This window comes from Myodes glareolus, chromosome 1 (genome assembly GCF_982192425.1).
Source record: "Myodes glareolus chromosome 1, mMyoGla1.1, whole genome shotgun sequence".
NCBI lineage: Eukaryota > Metazoa > Chordata > Mammalia > Rodentia > Cricetidae > Myodes > Myodes glareolus.
Window position 1 is genome coordinate 78,482,228 of NC_142026.1, and position 19,951 is coordinate 78,502,178.

At 39.0% G+C, this 19,951-nt stretch overlaps 2 pseudogenes; one reads left to right on the plus strand and one right to left on the minus strand.

The window, feature by feature from the left end:
- The first annotated feature begins 8,950 nt into the window (after positions 1–8,950).
- Positions 8,951–9,861, plus strand: LOC125396705 (vomeronasal type-1 receptor 4-like; annotated as a pseudogene).
- A 9,098-nt stretch (positions 9,862–18,959) lies between these two features.
- On the minus strand, positions 18,960–19,613 carry LOC125396704 (small ribosomal subunit protein eS6 pseudogene; annotated as a pseudogene).
- Between the last annotated feature and the right edge of the window lie 338 nt (positions 19,614–19,951).

Sequence of the window (19,951 nt, forward strand, 5' to 3'; positions counted from 1 at the left end):
ACTAATTGTAAAATAATTATTTCACTATTATTCATTTATTTAATAGCTTAAAATGTAAAATTATCAAATAATTTATTTCAGATATAATGCTCAGAGGTTTGTCCTAGGTGTCAAACTCTTAAATTACCAGGCATGTAATGAAGATGTTTGGCAAGCGGGAGTCACAGGTGTTGAGGCACTGCAGATCATGGAATGCTCCACTCCAAAGTTGACTGACCTGTATATTTTTTGTTTGTTTTATTTTTTATTCATTTTAATTTTTATTTTATTTTTTGTTTGAGGCGGAGTTTCTTTGTAGCTTTGGGACCTGTCCTGGAACTAGCTCTTGTAGACCGGTCTTGCCTCCAACCTACAGAGGTCCGCCTGCCTCTACCTCCCGCGTGCTGGAATTAAAGGCGTGCACAAGTACTGCTCAGCTTATCTGTGAATTCTTAAGCAAAATTTCAACAAACCAAACCTAATGGATTTAGGTTTATAGCAGCAGAAGGGCATGAAGCTGCATGCAACTATCTGCTGGCTTCTGTGATCAAGCCGTTTGTGGGTGTGTGGTGGAGCCCTTGGGAGCTTGGCGCTGGGAGCTGGTACAATTGCAATCCAAAAGGAAGCATGCTGAACCTGGAGAAGGTACTGGGGGATGTGTGGGTGGGTGGGTGGCTAGGTGCACTGTTCTGGAATGCAGGAGGCACGGCATGCTGTTTTCAGACTGTGAGCAGAAGGGCACATTCCTTTTTTGTCTAAATAAAAAGTTGGGTTAATGCAGTGAGTGCAAAAGCCTTTATGGCAAGTGTTAGCCACAGGTTAATTCAGCACGGAGTCAGGAGCCAGCAGTGGTCCGGTTTGACCAAACTAATGCTCAGTGGCTAATGGAGCTGGCATAGAGGGGAGTAACCTGAGCAGCAGTGGAGCCTGGAAAGCATGCCAGCAGCGGGAGAGACTGGAGGCAGAGACCACACAGGTTCTGGGTCCTGACCATGGGCCGCAGAATGCAGACGCCATGCCCTTTAACTGCAGACTGTGAATTAGAGCTGCTGGCTGTGGGTTAGAGTACATGGATGAGCACCAGATATGGGTGAATGCATGTGAAACTATGAGAACCAAAATAAAAGGATGTCAAATACTTATTAGGAAACACACACAAATAACAATAAGATAACCTTCCCACCCCATCTTCCCTTCTGGCCTGGGGCGAATGGAAGCAGCAATCCTATCTCCGATCAGAGAGAGAGGTGGGGGGGGGACATCTCCTCTTTCCTTGTAAGAGATCACTTTCACAGACAAAAAGCCATGCCCTATGCCCTATATCTGGTACTCCAAAGCTATTGGTTGAAATGAATTCCCACAACAAATCTCTGCCCAGTAAATCACTTGCTCCAGCAAGGTTATACCATCCAATACTTGCTAAAATACTGAGCACCATGTGTTCAAATTCTTAAGGTTGTGAACAATATTTTTATTCAAACTACAACATATTCCATCTAATAAATCCTGGCTATGAGTAGAACAGTTTACTACATTTGTACTTTATTGAATGAATTATCATAACTCAACAAGTTCTGAAAAGTAAAGGCTTACAAGTAAATCAGAAGTAATGTTGTCTTGTGTGAACTGTGATCTCTTTGTCTCAATTGTCCTAAAACCCCCAAAGAAGGATACTTAATGGCCAAAGAACAAATGTTTTGCCACTAGATTTTCTGTTTTTTCACTAATTGCAAAAAATAAAAATGCTTGCTACATTTTTTCTCTAAAAAGACAATGCTGAGTCATTTTAGATTCCTCTCAGTACTTTTACGTAGAGAAGATAGACTCAGCTTACAGAATACTTAATGAAAATAACAGATTTCATTTGTTAGTAACGGTTGCATATAAATTCTACTATGGTCATGCTGTGTTCAAAAGTTGTGTCATTGCTGGTATGATATTTGCAAATATTCCTAGTATATTTTCAACTCATCATTTAGAGTTAGTTTGTACGCAGTTTAGAAAGACTGTAGTGATATTTCTAGTGTAGATTGTGACACTGAGTTTTTCATTTTGCACATTCTTCAGTAGCTATCCCTGAATTCCTGACTAACTTTGTTCTGGTGAGTGCTATAAAATCAGCAACACTGGTGTCTAATAGCTAAATAACCATTTCTTTTTGTTTAAAAGAACCCAGAGAAAGCTAGAGTCCCATAAAATATCCAGACCTCTTTGCATGACTCTCACACATGAAATTATGACTTGTCTTATGTTCTATGTCACTGCTGTTTTTCAGGTGTCATGAGAATTTAAGAACCTCCCTGAAAAACTTACCTCTTTGGAGACACTTAGAAGAAACTTCTAATCAGTTTCTCTAATTATCCCAAAGCAAGAACTGTCATTGCAACTGTTGTTGAAATGGAAAATGTAGCTCAGAAGGGAGATGAGGTCACAGAGCCTCAGACCTTTATTCAGAGTCGTGCTGCCTACCTATCCCACAGAACTGGATTTCAGAATGTCACAAGCTACACACAAAGCAGAATGTTCAGTGTAGACTATTCAAGTGAACATTTGGTTCATACAGAAAGCATAGCCATCAAAAAAGGTGAATCTAGTAAGTGTTCATATCTGGAAAGAGGTTTTTGGTTTTTTTGTGGTTTTTTTTTTTTCGGTGGAAACAGAGGCAGTGAAAAAAACCATTCAAGAAATGGGAAAACTTTCTGAGCTTTAAAAAGCAATTAAGGAAGTCTGGCCCCACCACATTAAAAAATCTCCCATCTATGCAGTATAACATAATGAAATCTCAGGTGATTATTTAATATTCTAAATATTCATGAAATTTGACTTTGAATGTGTGAGAGGATTGGAAATCTTGTCACCAAAATTTACATTTACACATTCTTAACATAAAAATGAAATTGTTCAGTGTGACAATCATAGATTCTGGCATAACAGTCTCATGTGAATAATATGGATTTTATTGGCATCATAGTTATCATTTAATCCTGGAAAGCTGGACCTGCTTGTGGTATAAAACTTGTTTCTAAGCAGCACAGCATTTTGGTCTGTGGCAGGGGCTGTGTTTCTCACATAGTTGGTGGTTATGACTGCTAAGGGTGCTTTTCATCTTGAACTTGGGAACAGAGTGCTGTGTGGAAAATGATGTTGTAAATATGAAGCATGCACATCCTTAAACCAAGACAAATGTATCTTTTCTTACATCTTCTGATTTAGTCATATTCTCATTTTATTTCAAAAATAGGATGAGTTTCTCCGTTTTCAATGCAGGATATTGAGGCAATCCATAGCTTTGTTTCAGGTAGACAAGGATCTCACCACAAAGCTACTTCCACACCCTAAATTTTCTTTTGAACTTGAATTATTTCAACGTTAGTGTTCAGATGATACTCCATGAGTAAATTTTAGTTTAGTGTCTTTCCAAAATCTTGATATGTTATTAATTTTTAACTTGATCAAGGAATTAGCAAATTTAAATCTTTAAACTGGAATTCATAACTAATTTTCCTCTCTGTCTAGATCTGTTTCTGTTAAGGTGCATGTGTGATTTTAGTTGAGTCCCATTGTATTTGTGAGTTTATGTGAGAGAAAGAGAATATGTGGGGGTTGTGTTGGTGGTAGTGAGTGTGTATGTGTGATACAGAGGATTTTTGTTGGAAAGTGTATAAATGTTTATGTGTAAGTGGGTGTGTGATCATGTGTTTGTGCATTTCTATGTGTATGTTTATGAGTTTATCTCTTTATGTATACTAGTGTGTGTATCTCTCTCTGTGTGTCTTGTGAATCTCTCTGTGTGTAGTCAGAAAAGAAACTTTGCTGCCTTTCCTCAAAATTATATTTTTGTTTGTATATTTTGAGAAATCTCTAACTCTCTGAATGTTCTAGAATTGCTGGTCAGGGAGGCTCAAAATCCCACTTGTTCTACCTCCTCAGCCCTTGGATGATAGCTGTGTGCCACCACACAATTTTGTTAGTTGTGCAGGTGGAACTAAAGCTTCACTTGTATAATGCAAAGTCATCAGTACAAGAGTTATTTCTTTAACCTGGTAATTTTTTATGCCACACTGTTATATTGAATATCATTTTCTGCACAAGAAGTGAGAATAAAGGTAATATAGTTCAATATTTTGTTTGATAGATAGTAAGGTGTGGTCCTTCAGACATACAGTTGATTTCAAAATGAGTATTGAGTCTGTCCTTACCTCATAATTACAAATTGATGACAGGCAGTTTATGATTGACTGGACTATAATTTGAGCATGGCATTTTAACATAATGCCAGAATCTTTACATACAATTGCCAGTTATGAAAAGAAGCTGAACATGAATTGTGTGCTTGAAATTGTGACTGTCATAGCACTATGCTGCCCAAACTTATGTGAACATATAAGCAGAACACAAATGTCCAAATTTCTTTTTTTAACCTTTAAAAATAGACTTTAATGCAAATATATAGACTTACTGTGGTTGTTCAAATAAGAATGTCCCCCAAAGATTCATATATTTGATTGTTTAGTGAGCAAGAAATGACACTGGGAGATGTCAATGAAATGAATTGGGAGATGTGACCCAGTTAGAGAAAGTTTTTCACTGTAAGTGGGCTTTGAGTTTTCAAAAGCCCAAGTCAGGCCCAATGGCTCAATTCTGGCTGTCTGTGGGAAACAGGATACAGAACTCTCAGCTATTTCTTCTGCACCATGTCTGGCTGCATACCAGCATGGTGACTAATTCTCTGAAATTTTAAGCAAGCCCCAATTAAATTCTTTCTTTTATAAGACTTGCCTTGGCCATGGTGTCTTTTCACAGCAATAGAAGAGTGACTAAGGCAGTTACTATTTACTATTCATTTTCTCTTTTATTTATTAAAAATTTCTACCTCCTGCCATCCTTCAGGTCTCCCATTCCTTTCCTCCCCCTTTCCCTCCCTATCCAGTCCTAAGAGAAGCCAGGGTGCCCTGCCCTGTGGGAAGTCCCCCCTCCATCCAAGTCTAGGAAGGTGAGCATCCAAACAGACTAGGCTCCCAAAAACACAGTACATGCAGTAGAATCAAAACTCAGTGTCATTATCATTGGCTTCTCAGTCTGCCCTCATTGTCAGCCACATTCAGAGAGTCTGGTTTGATCACATACTCGTTCAGTCCCAGTCCAGCTGGCCTTGGTGAGCCCCCATTATATCAGTCCCACCGTCTCTGTGGGTGGACGCAGCCCTCTCGATCCTGACTTCCTTGCTCACGTTCTCCCTCCTTCTGCTCTACATCTGGGCCTCGAGAGCTCAGTTCAGTGCTCCAGTGTGGGTCTCTGTCTCTATCTCCATCCATCGCCAGATGAAGGTTCTATGGCTATGAGATAAGGCCAGTTCAGGCACCCTCTCCTCTGCTGTCCAAGGAACAAGCTGGGGAAATCCCTTTGGACACCTGGGAATCCCTCTGAGGCCAAGTTTCTTGCCAACCCTAAAGTGGCTCCCTTAGTTAAGATATCTTCTTCCCTGCTCCCATATCCACCCTTCCTCCATCTCAACCATTCCATTTCCCAAGCTCTCCCCAATCTCCTCATCTCCCTTCTCTCTCCCCATCTCCCTTTCTCCCCAACCCACCCCTATCCCTGTGCTCCCAACTTTTGCCCGGAGATCTTGTTTACATCCAATATCCAGGAGGATAAATATATGTTTTTGGGGGGGTTCACCTTATTATTTAGCTTCTCTAGGATCATGAATTATAGGCTCAATGACCTTTGTTTATGGCTAGAATCCACTTATGAGTGAGTACATACCATATTCCTCTTTTTGGGTCTGGGATATCTCGCTCAGTAAAGTGTTTTCTATTTCCATCCATTTGCATGCAAAATTCAAGATTTTTTTTTTTTAACCGCTGAGTAGAACTCGAAAGTATATATGTGCCACACCTTCTTTATTCACTTTATTCACTCTTCTACTGAGGGGCACCTAGGTTGTTTCCAGGTTCTGGCTATTAAAAAAAGTGCTGCTATGAACATAGTTGAGCAAATGCTTTTGTAGTATGATAGGGCATCTCTTGGGTATATTTCCAAGAGTGGAATTGCTGGATCCTGTGGTAGGTTGAGTCCCATTTTCCTGAGAAAGCGCCACACTGATTTCCAAAGAGGTTGCGTAAGTTTCCATCCCCACCAACAATGGATGAGTGTTCCCTTTACTCTACATCCTCTCCAGCATAGGTTATCATTGGTGTTTTTGATTTTGGCCATCCTGACAGGTGTAAGAAGGTATCTCAGAGTTGTTTATCTCCTCTGGTCTCACTGCCACAATCCTTAAAGAACCTGGAGAATTATTTCACAAGCTTTTCCTTAAGCCTTATCTCAGCAGTGAAGACAATTCCACTGTCTATCTGAAACATGTTGCCAAATGAACAGGTTTATGCAGTAATTTCTAAATGCAACTCTATTGACAGTTTTCAATTTAACTCCAGTAAATCTTTGAACTCAATGAAATATTTACTAAGTACTTATGAGTGAGAACATGTTTTCAGTTGTATGATAAATGTGAGCACACTGTACATTCCTGTAAATAGTCCCATGTCTCTGTAAGCAAGTTTTATGCACGGAAACAGAAAGATATTATGACCAGGGATGGTCCACACATTTTATAGTGTCGGTGGGGATCCAGACAGTTCTCTCTCTTCCCATTGTCTCTTCCTTCTCTATACTGAATAATAGTTGCAGTCCTTCTACCAGACTCTCAAATGGAGGATTCTTTTCACTTCTCCATTAATTTCGAAATGACTCCAGCACTTGACTGCTCATATGTTGGAGTACTTTTCTGTGATGGTGAACATTTTTTCTGTCCTCACAGGTATGCATTAGCCTCGTGTCAGTGTGTCCAGCCAAGTCTCCCAGGTAGGTAAACTTAAAAAGTTCACAACCACAGTGAGTTTTAATTGTCCTTAGTACAACTCTGTACTTTGATAAATTTCCTTCCTTGTTGGTTTCATTATCAAATATTACAAAGTTTAATAAAGCATCAATAGTGAAGGAGTGTCTTCAGGTGTTAAAACCTGCAGCAATATGCAAGGAGGTGAGAATAAAATCTCAATTAAGAGTGACTTACGTCATTCTGAATCAAACCTTTGGATGTCTGATATCAGGCAGTTTATTTCCAGTTTATTTCAACACAATATGAAATGGGAAAAATGTTCCTGATGTTATACAATTCCTGCTGCATAAGGAAACACAATTGGATTGAGACTCAACTAAGTCTTCATGGAATTCTTCCAAAAAGATGGTTTCTGTAGACATGCTACCTATTTTTGCTTAAGGATTTTAGGAAGGAACTGACCTTGAGTCAGTCATACTGATAACATAGAGGTCAAAGGGCTATTAGCTACCTCTTATTCTTGTTGTGGGAGCTTATGGAAACCTCTAGCTATACAATATTAATGTCATTTAGGCTATTAGGCATCTCTGATCTTGATTGTGAGAGACTGATTGTGAGAGACTACATTATCCAGCAGATAATGTAGATCACCAGGTTATGTTTTTTGAGACAGGGTTTCTTTGTAGCTTTGGAGCCTGTCCTGGAACTAGTTCTTGTAGACCAGACTGGCCTTGAACTCACAGAAATCCTCCTGCCTCTGCCTCCAGAGTGCTGGGGTTAAAGGTGTGCACCACCATCACCTCCAATTCTCAGATTTCTAGATGGAAAGACAGATTTTTTTATCTTTCCTATTAAAAAGGCAGTCTTGTATATTTAGCATTCCTGGCTTCCCTAGAGATCTGTGGGTACAAGGGCCTTTGCTCTCCCAACAAAATAAATATAACAAAGCCTCTGGATGGCATTCTAATAAGCATCATAATGAACTCATAATTTGCATCACAGGTATATCCATGGATCTTTCATGGTTGTGTCATGATCTGTGCTTGTGTATGTGAAATTTGTCCTGTAGAGACTCTAACTTCATACCAATCAGAACTCAACAATCTTTCCATCAATTTCCATTACATTTTTGCGATAGGTGATAGTCTAAGAACAAAAAAACAGTAGTAATAAAAAAACACATAGAACATATTGATTGCCTGCTCATTGGAAGGATCAAGAAAAAAAACTAATGGTGTATGACAAAGTCAAGAATCTAGAGGCTTATTTAGATATTTACTGAATTCCAGGTCAGTATACATTACAGAGGGAGACCATTATTAATGTCCTCTATTAAAAAATAGAAAAGTGAAATTGTCATTTATCCTGTACAATTCAAAACCATGTCACTGATAATAGTGTTCTGCTGTATTACTGGGTGAGGTGAGATTGTTGGAAAATTAGTTCCTATTGATGTTGGCTTATTTAGAGACTGGATAACTGCTGACTTGGGTTGTGCTCTGTGTAATTGGTCTTACAATGTAAAATCACCTATTTTTTCCTATTTAATTTCTATTCCACTGCATATAGATTTTGTGAATTACTTTATCTTTTATGTTATGCTGATGCAGAGGACAGCTAAGACTATGCACTCTAAAAGAAGTGTGGGGAAATCTAAAGTTAGATACTAAATTTTATGAATGGATTTTGAACTTTGAAAGCAAAGTTATAGATTGAAATGTAAATTTATATTCTCCTCAGTAATGAACAGATTTTCAGATTCCAAAATATTGACTACAATGTGATCACCGTTTCCATTCTGCAAAATGCCTGCTTATGTCAATGGTTATAAATAGCTGCTGTTTCCTACTTTACATTTCTTCTATGGCATCATGATCCAGATATTAGATCCAATGAAAGCACTGGCATTATTATCCTTTTTATTCCTTATTGAGTGTGTACAGTCCTCTGAAGAGCTATTGCCAAAATAAATTGCATTTGAGGAAATGACTTGGTGTGCTGTACATACTGGTTTTGCAGTCTCGAGCAAAAGTAATTCAGGTACACCCTATAGAAATTTCAATTCATAATTTTGTTTAACCAGGAGATTATTGCAATAATTTATATAGTTAAAATGTACTAAATGACAGAATGGATGTCAAGGATTTGATAATAGGAATAGTGTTCTTATTTCAGAGCACAATTGGAATTCTGGGAAATTTTTATCTTCTTTGCTACTATCTTATCCTTTACTTCATTAAACAGAAGTTAAAGACCAAAGATTTGATTTTCACATACCTGTTCACAGAAACTCATTGCTTATTGTTTCTAAAGGTGTGCTAATGACAATACACTCTTTTGGGATGCAATGGCTCATCAGTGATTTTGGTTGTAATGTTCTTTTGTATAGTCAAAGACTTGGCAGAAACATGTCCATCAGCTCCACCTGTCTCTTGAGTGTATTTCAGGCCATCACCATCAGTCCCAGTGACTCCTGTTGTATGCTTCTGAAAGTCAAAACTACAAAGTACATTGGACTCTATATTACCCTCTGCTGGGTCCTGTACACGGTAATAAATATGATTTTCCCTGTGTATCTGTATATCAAAGGGAACAATAAAAACATGACATACAAAAGAGATTCAGCATATTGCCTCAATGTAGGTTATGATGAAGTCACAGGCTCATTGTATACAGTTTTCTGTGTATTCCCTGAAGTTTTGTTCTCTGTGATAGTTGCCTGGTCTGGTGGATTTATGGTTGTCATTTTATACAGGCACAAGCAAAGGGTTCAACATATCCATAGCACTCATGTTTCTTTCAGTGTATCCCCTGAGTCTAGAGCCACCCAGAGCATCCTAGTCCAGGTCTTCACCTTTCTAGGTTTGTATACCCTCTCCTCCATCTTACAAGGTTGGAATGCTTTTGTATATGATAGTGAAGGCTGGCTAATGAATATTATAGCCATCATTTCTATGTGCTTTCCCACATTAGGCCCTTTTATTATGAGTCATAATTCTATCACTGTATTTGATTTTCCCTTTTTCTGCATGAGGAATTGAAATATCTCATAATTTTATCATATGTATAAAGATTTGATAGCTTTTTTGTATTGTCACTCAATGTGAATGTCCAGAAAGTGAGTGGTGGAGTTGTATATACATTAGAGACCTTTGTCAAAAGCAAACACAATGATGTTTAGTGAATGGTAAAACTGATACCAATAAATTTTAAGTGACTCTATCATGCATGTTATTACTTATATGTAGATTGTCCTGTATCTTTACTTCATAGTATTTGTGTAAGCAAGATAGTTGGAAGAGAATATCTATGTCAATCTTTGGAGTTAAGGACAAAATAGTTTTAATACTAAAGAAAATAAAGTTGATATCTACTTAAGGCAAGGGTTATGAGAGTTTTCCTAGACATTACCTTTATAAGATTATTTTCTTAAGGGACTCCAATGAAAGATAACCTTAACAGTATACATCTACTTTGCATACTTCGCAGCTCTAGGATGAAAAATGATGGTGGAATGGACCAGTATTCGCCAGAGTGCTTTTGCTGTGAGCTTTTCCACAAATAATCAACACCTCTGTTTCTCTTTTAAGACCATTATGCTTCCAGTCAAGGTGTGTTAAAATTCAATAAAATGCTATCAAATATTCAACCAGTCTGAAAATAATTACAACAGTAATCCAAGAAATATGGTCCAATAAATCCTCTGTCTTCTAGATACTAGGATATAATTATCTCTAGGTTATAGTCACTGTATGTCATTAGAGTGAATGTCTTCTTGAGAGAATCAGTTAATTTATATCACAGTGCTGAAGATTTTAATTATAGATGCAGTTGTTACACTGACAAGCGAAAAAGTTTGGTTTTTGAAATAAAATCCTGATAAACTATAACATTTCAAGGATTTAAAAGTGAAATGGTAAAATAAAGATATTCAGTATTGAATACAGACTATGTGTAGAACATACTTTTAAATAGAATCTCTTCTAAGTGATAAGAAAATATCTATTTTTAAAAAAGAAGCCAAAGATAAAATTTATCAATATTACCTCAAATGGATGGAAGTAATGATTGTCTTACAGTGTAGAGATATTTAGTAGACCCTCATCTTATAAGAGAAACATACTCAAAAATCTCGATATATGAGCAAAGCCAAGAGTGTAATAGAACCTTGTATATACTATGATTTTTGCTATTTACACTTAGTACCTAAAGACATTATATAACCTAGACATGTGAGAGATTAGTCCAGTTAGTAACAAAACAGAAAGATGATAATAATATATCAAAATACATGTTCTGTAAGCATCAATTATGTCTATAATGTTCCATTCAGAAGGAGATAATCACCAGTAACTGATCACATTTCCTATATGACTGGATTATGGTCTGAGTGATGTGTACTGGCTTATGCTCCCAGGACCCAGGTTTAGGTCCTGGTCAGAGATCCAGAAATCTTATTCAGCTGAGCAACCAATGAAAGCCACATTCAGTAGTTAGCTGTGCTCTGCTATCACCCATCCCCCAACAACTCTTCTCTGAGATGCCATTGAAAGGTACCTCCTTCAGCTAGAGATACAACCTATCAGCTTTTAGGAGACTGGGGATGATCTTAAAGACTCTCAAAGTGTATCTCCAGAGAAATTTTTCTAGCTCACTGGTAGCTTGTTGAAAACAACAATTCCATTTTTTCTCTATCGTCTTAACCTGGATTTGCTTTGTATAAAATTTCTATTCATAGAGTATGGCAGTTTGAATAAGAATGACTCCCATAGACTCATATACTTGAGTGCTTATTCATCAAGGAGTGGTTATAATTGGAAGAATTAAAAGGATCAGGAGTCATGGTATTGTTGGAGAAAATGTTTCACTGGAGTTGGTTTTATCTTGAGCCTATTATTCGTGATCCTAGAGAAGCTAAATAAGAAGACGAACCTGATGAAGATTATTTAGCTATCCGCCAGGAGGTAGGAAATAGTCAAGAGTCCCAGGTAACCTTGGGTGCATGGGGGGTGGGGGGGTGGGAGGGTTGTTGGAAGGGGAGAGGGTTAGAGAGAAGGGAGTAGGGGAGGAATGGAGAAAGCTCGGTTGACCGAGATGGGGGGAAGGGAGGAAGGATGAATGTGGGATCAGGGAAGAATATATTTCAACTAAGGGAGTCATTTTAGAGTTTACAGGAAACTTGATTATATATGGGATCCCAGGTCCAAGGAGAGATCCCCAGATTGTTCTCTGGACAGAGGAGGGGGTGCCTGAACCGGCCTTGGCCCGTGACCATACTGATGAATATTTTGCTTATCACCATAGATCCTTCATCTGGCGTTGGATGGCGATACAGATGGAGGCCCGCGTTGGAGCACCGAACTGAGCCCCCCCAAGATCCAAATGAGGAGCAGAAGGAGGAAGAAAATGACGAAGGACTGCGAGGGATACTATCACCCACTGATACAAGGGGTTGGATCTAATGAGAGTTTACCAAGGCCAGATGGACCGTGACTGAACGAGCAAGTGATCCAACCAGATTCTCTGAATGTGGCCGGATTTTCTGAATGTGGCTGGCCTGCAGTCTTTCTGAGAAGCCATTGACAATGACACTGGGACTGGTTTCTTCTGCATATACTGGATTTTTGGGATCCAGTCTGTTTGGATGCTCACCTTCCTGGACCTGGAGGGAGGGGGGAGGAACTTGGACTTCCCACAGGGCAGGAGACCCTGACTGCCCTTGGGGACACAGAGGGAGGAGGAGAGGGAGGGGGGGAGTGGGAGGGCGTTGGGAGGAGGGGCGTAAATGGAAACTTTTTATAATTTAATAAAATTACTTTCAAAAAAAATAAAAAAAAATGTCCATGCCCAGCCAAAGCTATCTTTTTCTTATAGATGGGCATTTAGGTCTCAACTACTTCCAAGACCCACCCCTGACTGCTTGTATGCTCTCTGCTATGATCATCATAGAGTTATCCCCTAATTAAATGATTTTGTTCAAAGAGTGTTTTTGTTCTAAGAGTTGCATTGGTTATGACATCTCTTAACAGAATTGAAACAAAAACTAAGACACAGGGTCTCCAGAAAAATCATTAATAATTATACAGGGTAGTGACATAGGGTAGCTAGGAGAAGTCAGAAGAAGAACGTGGTTCTGAAAAAATAGAAAAATAAGTTTCAGGTGAGTTATAGGGTCTGAAACACTATATAGAAACTTTCAAGGAAAAAAAGAAAATGACATAAAGGGAAGAAGTGTCACATGTGGGACACATGTGAAGTGTCACATAAAGGGACAAGTGTCACATGTGTCCAAGGAGTTCAGCTTGTTCTAGATTAAAAAGGGCAATGGAGTAAGTGGAGGGGTACCGAAAAGTACAAAAAGAGTAATGTAGAGAGAAATATCCACAAAGGGAATAATTCCCTTCATTCCAATTCCAGTCATTTTGGCCAAGTGGTTAAAGATTTAATTAAAGCACAGGTTAGGTCACATGCTCATTCAGACCCGGTCCAGCTGGATTTGGTGAGCTCCCATTAGAACAGGCACACTGCCTCAGTTGGTGGGCCAACCCCTTGTGGTCCAGACTTTCTTGCTTGTCTTCTCCCTCCTTCTGCCTTTCTACTGGACCTTGGGAGCTCAGTTCGTTGCTCTGATGAGGGTCTCTGTCTCTATCTCCATCCATTGCTAGACGAAGATTCTATGGTGATATTCGAGATAATCATAAGTGTGTTAGTGGGGCAAGGACAATTCAGGCACCCTCTGCTCTGCTGTCCAAGGACCTAGCTGGGGACATCCCCATGGAAACCTGGGATCCCCTCTAGAGCCAAGTCTATTGCCAACCCTAAAATGGATCCCTTAATGTAGGTATCTTCTTTCCTGCTCCTATATCTGCCCTTCCTCCATCTCCACCCTCCCACTCCCCCAAGCTCTTGAACGTCCTTCCCGTCTCCCTTCCCAATAGTGCTCTTGGGAATATACCCAAGAGATGCCCAATCGTACTACAAAAGCATTTGATCAGCTATGTTCATAGCAGCATTACTTGTAATAGCTAGAACCTGGAAACAACCTAGATGCCCCTCAATGGAAGAATGGATAAAGAAAGTGTGGAATATATACGCATTAGAGTACTACTCAGCAGTAAAAAACAATGACATCTTGAATTTTGCATGCAAATGGATGGAAATAAAAAAACACTATCCTGAGTGACATTACCCAGACCCCAAAAGATGAATATGGTATGTACGCACTCATTTGTGGATTCTAGCCATAAACCAAGGTCATCAAGCCTATAGTTCGCAAGTCCAGAGAAATAACAAGGTGAACCCCAAGAAAAAAAATATTTGGATCCTCCTAGAAATTGGAAGCAAACAAGATTGCTGGGCAAATTTGTGAGAATGGGGGAGGGGGCAGGGGTGGAGGTGAGGTTGGGGGAAGGGAAGCAGCTCCCTTGGCCTGGATGTAGTGGGGAGGGCCTTGGACTTCCCACAGGGCGGAGTTCCCTGCCCTCTCTCAAGCAGGGTGGGAGAGGGAGGAGGGGATGTGGAGAAGTGGGAGGGGATTGGGAGGAGGGAAGGAAGTGTAAATATTTGAATGGAAAAATAAAGATATTAAAAAAAGGAAAGAAAAAACATGGATTAAATTCCAAAATGTAGAGAGTGGGAAGTGAGAAGGGTAGAGACCTATCTGAGGAAGAACTATATCTAGGGTTTAGATGAATACTAGAACACTGGTAAATGATGGTTAATGTCATTGAGAGATGTTTATAGTAACATAAAAATGATAAGATATTTATAGTTGTGAATAGTTTTTCTTCAACTAAACTAAGGTGATGGCTAAGATTGATTCAAATCTTTCAGCATTTTTTTTCTGCTCTATATATGTTGATCAGATACTGACACTGATACTGAATCCTGTCTATGGAGAGGGAATTTACATTAATATCATGGATATTTTGAGCACTTTAGAGACATCTTGAAAAAATGCCACTTCCAAGATGGCTGATAGAATAGCAACAGAATTTTGCTATAATAGACTTAACTCTATCACAACTGCCCCATTATGAAGGAATAACAAAATTTCTCTTCAGCCATAACTCTTTTTTTTTGTTTTTTTCTTTCTTTTTTTAAAAATTTACTTATTTATTTATTTATAAAAATTTCCACTTTCTCCCCTCCTCCCAATCCCCTCCCATTCCCCCCACTCCCTGTCCTCCTCCCTCTCCAGTCCTAAGAGCGCAGGGTTTCCTGCCCTGTGGGAAGTTCAAGGTCCTCCCCCCTCCCTCCAGTTCTAGGAAGGTGAGCATCCAAACAGACTAGGATCCCAAAAAGCCAGTACATACAGATGAAACAAGACCCAGTGCCATTGTCAATGGCTTCTCGGTCAGCCCCTATGTCAGCCACATTCAGAGAATCGGTTTGATCTCATGCTCGTTCAGTCCCAGTCCAGCTGGCCTTGGTGAGCTCTCATTAGATCAGTCCCCATGTATCAGTGGGTGAACACACTCCTCGTGGTCCTGACATCCTTTTTCATGTTCTCCCTCCTTCTGCTCCTCATTTGGACATTGGGGGCTCAGTCCAGTGCTCCAATGTGGGTCTCCGTCTCTATCTCCATCCATCATCGGATGAGGATTCCCTCTGATCCTGCCTTCCTTGCTCACGTTCTCCCTCCATCTGCTTCTCATTTGCACTTAGGGAGTTAAGTCCAGTGTTCCATTGTGTGTCTCTGTCTCTATCTCCATCCATCACCAGACGAAGGTTCTATGGTGATATGCAAAATATTCATCAGTGCCATAACTCTTTTTTAAACAGTACATATAGTCCTCTAGACTGTTCATTGGATGTTTTAGACCTTGTGAAATCTTTCCCTGCTATGGTCCATTTCTTAGTGAATTTTCTGTTGCTTTAATAAAACAACACCAAGGCAACTTATCAAAAAATCATTGCATTTGGCTTACCATTCCAAAATTTATGATAGTGAATTGAACCATGGGCTAGGAGCTCACATCTTGATATACATCCCCGACACAGATAAACAGAGACATTTGAGTCTCCCTAACTGGATTTAGTATGTTGTATTTATAGGTGTATATATGTATATAATATACACCATAGTAACTAAGGAATAAAAGGTTATGAATTTGACATGGAGTTTTGGGATCACAGGATGAATAGGATATGGGAATTGGGAAGGGTGGAAATTATGTACATGCAGTACTCATGTGTGAAATTTTATAAAAATGAATTAAAATATTGCAACAAACTCAAAATTCTTCAAACACCCTTAACAAATAATCTATATTAGGATTTCATTATTGCTGTTTCCTCTAACATGTCTCACTGGGGAAAATAACTACTACTTTTTAGAATATGCTGTATACAGTACATAATTGTTTAAAACAAATTCAATAATACCTTTGGAGGTTCATTGTCTCATAAAGTCATATTAGTGTTCCTCCTTGTTTTAAAATTTTATTTTGTGGATTTCTCCACTATGACCTTGAACCTATGCCTCACACAACCCTAGGATTCTGAACCAACAGTTATGCAGCCTTCACTGGAGCAACCTAGACCCTCTTCATTTGTTTGGTGGTTGTGTAGCTTAATGTCTTGGTAAGGCTCCTAGAAGTAAGATCAGGATATGTTCCTGGTCTTAGCTGGCATTTGTGAACCTGTTCCCAATGCTGTGTTACCATACTCAGCCTTGATGTAGGGGGTGGATCTTGGTCCTATCTCACCTTGATGTGCCATGCTTTGTGCAAGCCAATGGAAGGCCTGCCCCTTTCTCAATGGAGATGGAAGAGTGAATTGAGAAGGGGTTGTCAGGAGTACAGGGGAAGAGATGAGAGGAGAGGAGGGAGGGGAAACAGCAGTTAGCATGTAAAATAAATGAAAAAGTTAATTAGTTATAATAAAAATGTCTTAAAAACCACAAATTATAAAAATATTTTGTTATTTTCTTAACTTTTATTTTGTTTCATTTGTGTTTTTTAATTTTCTCCTACATGTACTCTGAGTATATACTATGGTTTTCTGTTCAGCGTTTTTGTGGGATTTCTAAGACGAAAAATTGTGGATGTCTGGGTTTTTTTATAATTTTTCCCAGACTTATTTTTGCTTCTGATTGTTTGTACAATTGCAATATTCTACCTTTTCTTTTATCTTATTTTTCCATTTCTCTATTAGTCCATAAAAGACAATTTGTGTTTTAAAGAGAGACAGAAAGGGGGTATGTCCAAGGAAGATGGGGAGAAGGGAGGAGCTGGGAGGAATACAGTGATTGCAAACCATAATCTTGCTGTATTATGTGAGGAAAAAGTCTATTTTTAATTGATGGAAAAAATTTAATGAAGAAATTAACTTAAAAATTGTTAAGAGAGATAATATTATATTACAAATATTTACCACAATAAAATATTGCACAATAAATTAAATTTAGGGAATCATGAGTTGGCTTGGCCTAATTGCCTTGAAAGACATGCCTCATAGGTTTTTCAGTTTAGACTCCATGTTTCCTGGAGCACAATGCCCCCTTCAGTTCATGAGAGAATGAAATATTCCTTCAGTCAGTGAAGTGTTCAAGCCATTTTGAGGTTCTCTGTATGTTCCCTTAGCAGTCAAGGAAGCATGAGAAATTGACAGGACAATTGGTATTAGCCATTAAATTTGTGTACCTATATGGTGCGGGAGAATTGTCTGTATTCTGTCAATCATGTTTTAAATAAAACGCTGATTGGCCAGGCAGGAGGTGTAGGTGGGAAAACCAGACAGGAAGTGGAAATGATGCAAGGAGAGCAGGAGAATTCTGGGGAGGAGGAAGTTGATTCCTCCCACTCCTGCCCAGAGCACTGAAGCAGCAGGATGTGAGCTGCCCCACTGAAAAAAGTACTGAGCCACATGGCTAAAATAGATCAGAAAAATGGGTTAATCAAGATGTGAGAGTTAGCTAATAAGTAGCCAGATCTAATGGGCCAATCAGCATTATAACTTATAGAGATCTCTTGTGTGGTTGATTTTCTCTGGGGCCTGTCGGTTGTGGGGTACCCGGCGGGGACGGAAAACACAAACAAGCAGGCCCAACATGTTACACCTATATAACTTGCAAATATCACTGTATCCTGGCAAATTGGCATTATATTGTGTTTCTGATGAAGTATAAAAAGTCTGATTGCTCTCAATAAAATTGTCTCAGTTTCAGTTTTCTTGTGGCCTCTGTAACTGACCTGATTTCTTTCCTCATGTTCTTATCAGGTGACCTTGTCCAGATAAATAAGTGCAGGTGCATACAACTAAGTAACTCAACATGAAAACATGATCACAGATGTTTAACTATTATAAGATTTGGTACTGGTTCTTGTGTAATATGCTGATTAACTCGGGTTTGAAGATTATTTTTAATATACCTGGGAGCCATGCATACACTGGGTTTTGACTGTCTGAAGCACAGTTTGTGTATATCAGGTTATGTCTGTTACTGCTCGATAAGCAAGAATTTCTTTATGGTTTTTGGGATAATCTGTTTTAAATGTCTAGTGTTATGTCAATCTGACACAAGCTATAGTCATATGAAAGGAGGATACCTCAACTGAGAAAATGGCTCCATAAGATCCAGCTGTGGGACATATTCTTAGAGCCCTACCATTGTGTTGTAATAAGGCTTCTTGTTGATTTCCTGACGGCCCAGCAAATCAGTCCCAAAATAATCACACAGAAATCATATTATTTAAACTACTGCTTACCCCATTAGCTCTAGCTTATTACTGGCTAATTCTTACATATTAATTTAATCCTTATCCGTTAGTCTGTGCATCACCACAAGGTTGTAAGGTTGTGGCCTACCAGCAAAGTTTCAGCACATCTACCTCCTGCAGCGGCCCCATGGCTTTTCCCTGACTCTGTCTTCTTCCTCCTAGCATTCAGTTTAGTTTTCCCTGCCTAGTTAAGTTCTGCCTTGCTATGTCCAAAGCAGTTTCCTTATTAATCAATGGTAATCACAGCATACAGAGGAGAATCCCATATCACCATTGTGGTGCTATCCATTGGCTTGTGATCTGAGGTTTTGAATCAAGCCAGTAAGCAGCACCTCCTCAAGGCCTCTGCATCAGCTCCTGTCTCCAGGTTTTTTTTCATGGTCTGATCATTTATTTGTTACCCTTACAGACTTATTTTTGACTGGACTCAGACTTAGAAGTAGAAGCTCTCAGAGAGGACAGCCTTGGCCTCTTGGCAATCTGTTTCTGGTGTTTTTCTTTGCCTTCCTTCATTCTCCTGGCCAAAAGTTTAGCATATTCTGCAGCCTCCTCATTGTTTTTCTTTGTTCGTTGAGCAATAAGCTGGTTTGTGTTGCAGGACACGTGGAGTCACAAGACGCTGAATCTTGGGTGCCTTGGTCCTTGGCTTCTTACCTTCTTTGTTTAAAGGTTTTCTGACAGCGTACTGGCAGACATCATCTTCTTTAGAAAGATTAAAAAACTTTCGTATTCTGCTAGCTCTTTTAGGTCCCAACCGACGAGGCACAGTAGTATCTGTCAGTCCAGGAATATCCTTCTCTTCTTTTTTTACAATAACCAAATTGAGAACACTCAGATTGGCATCCACAATGCATTCTCGGACAGACTTTCGCTTCCTCTCTCCAGTTCTCCTTGATCGATAACAAGAATGCCCCTTACTCAACAGCAGACACACTCTGCCATGGGTCAGGACACCTTGTTTCATGGAAAAACCTTGTTTGTCATTGCCGCCACTGATTCGGACCACGTAACCCTTCCACTCTTCACCCAGGGCATCAGCAGCCACTTCCGTGGCCATGCGCTTCTCGTAGAAGATCAAAGCTTGTTTATTTGTAGATTATATGATTTTATCCAGAGAATAACCTGAAGTCTTCCCCAAAAAACTTTATTACCTGAAAACTTTTTGCAATATAACAAGATATAAAATAAACAAAATAAGTGACCATCCTATTTACAGAAGACAAAAAAGCACAAACAAAATTATTGAAGTAGTAAATTTAAAAGAAATTCATATCTAAAACATTTTAAAATTTAAATTAAATTTAATTTGATCATATTCTTTTCCTTCAACAAATCCTTAGAGATACTCTTTCTCTCTCCATACCAATTTTTAAGTTTCTTCAAGTCCCCCAAACCAAGTAAACAAAAC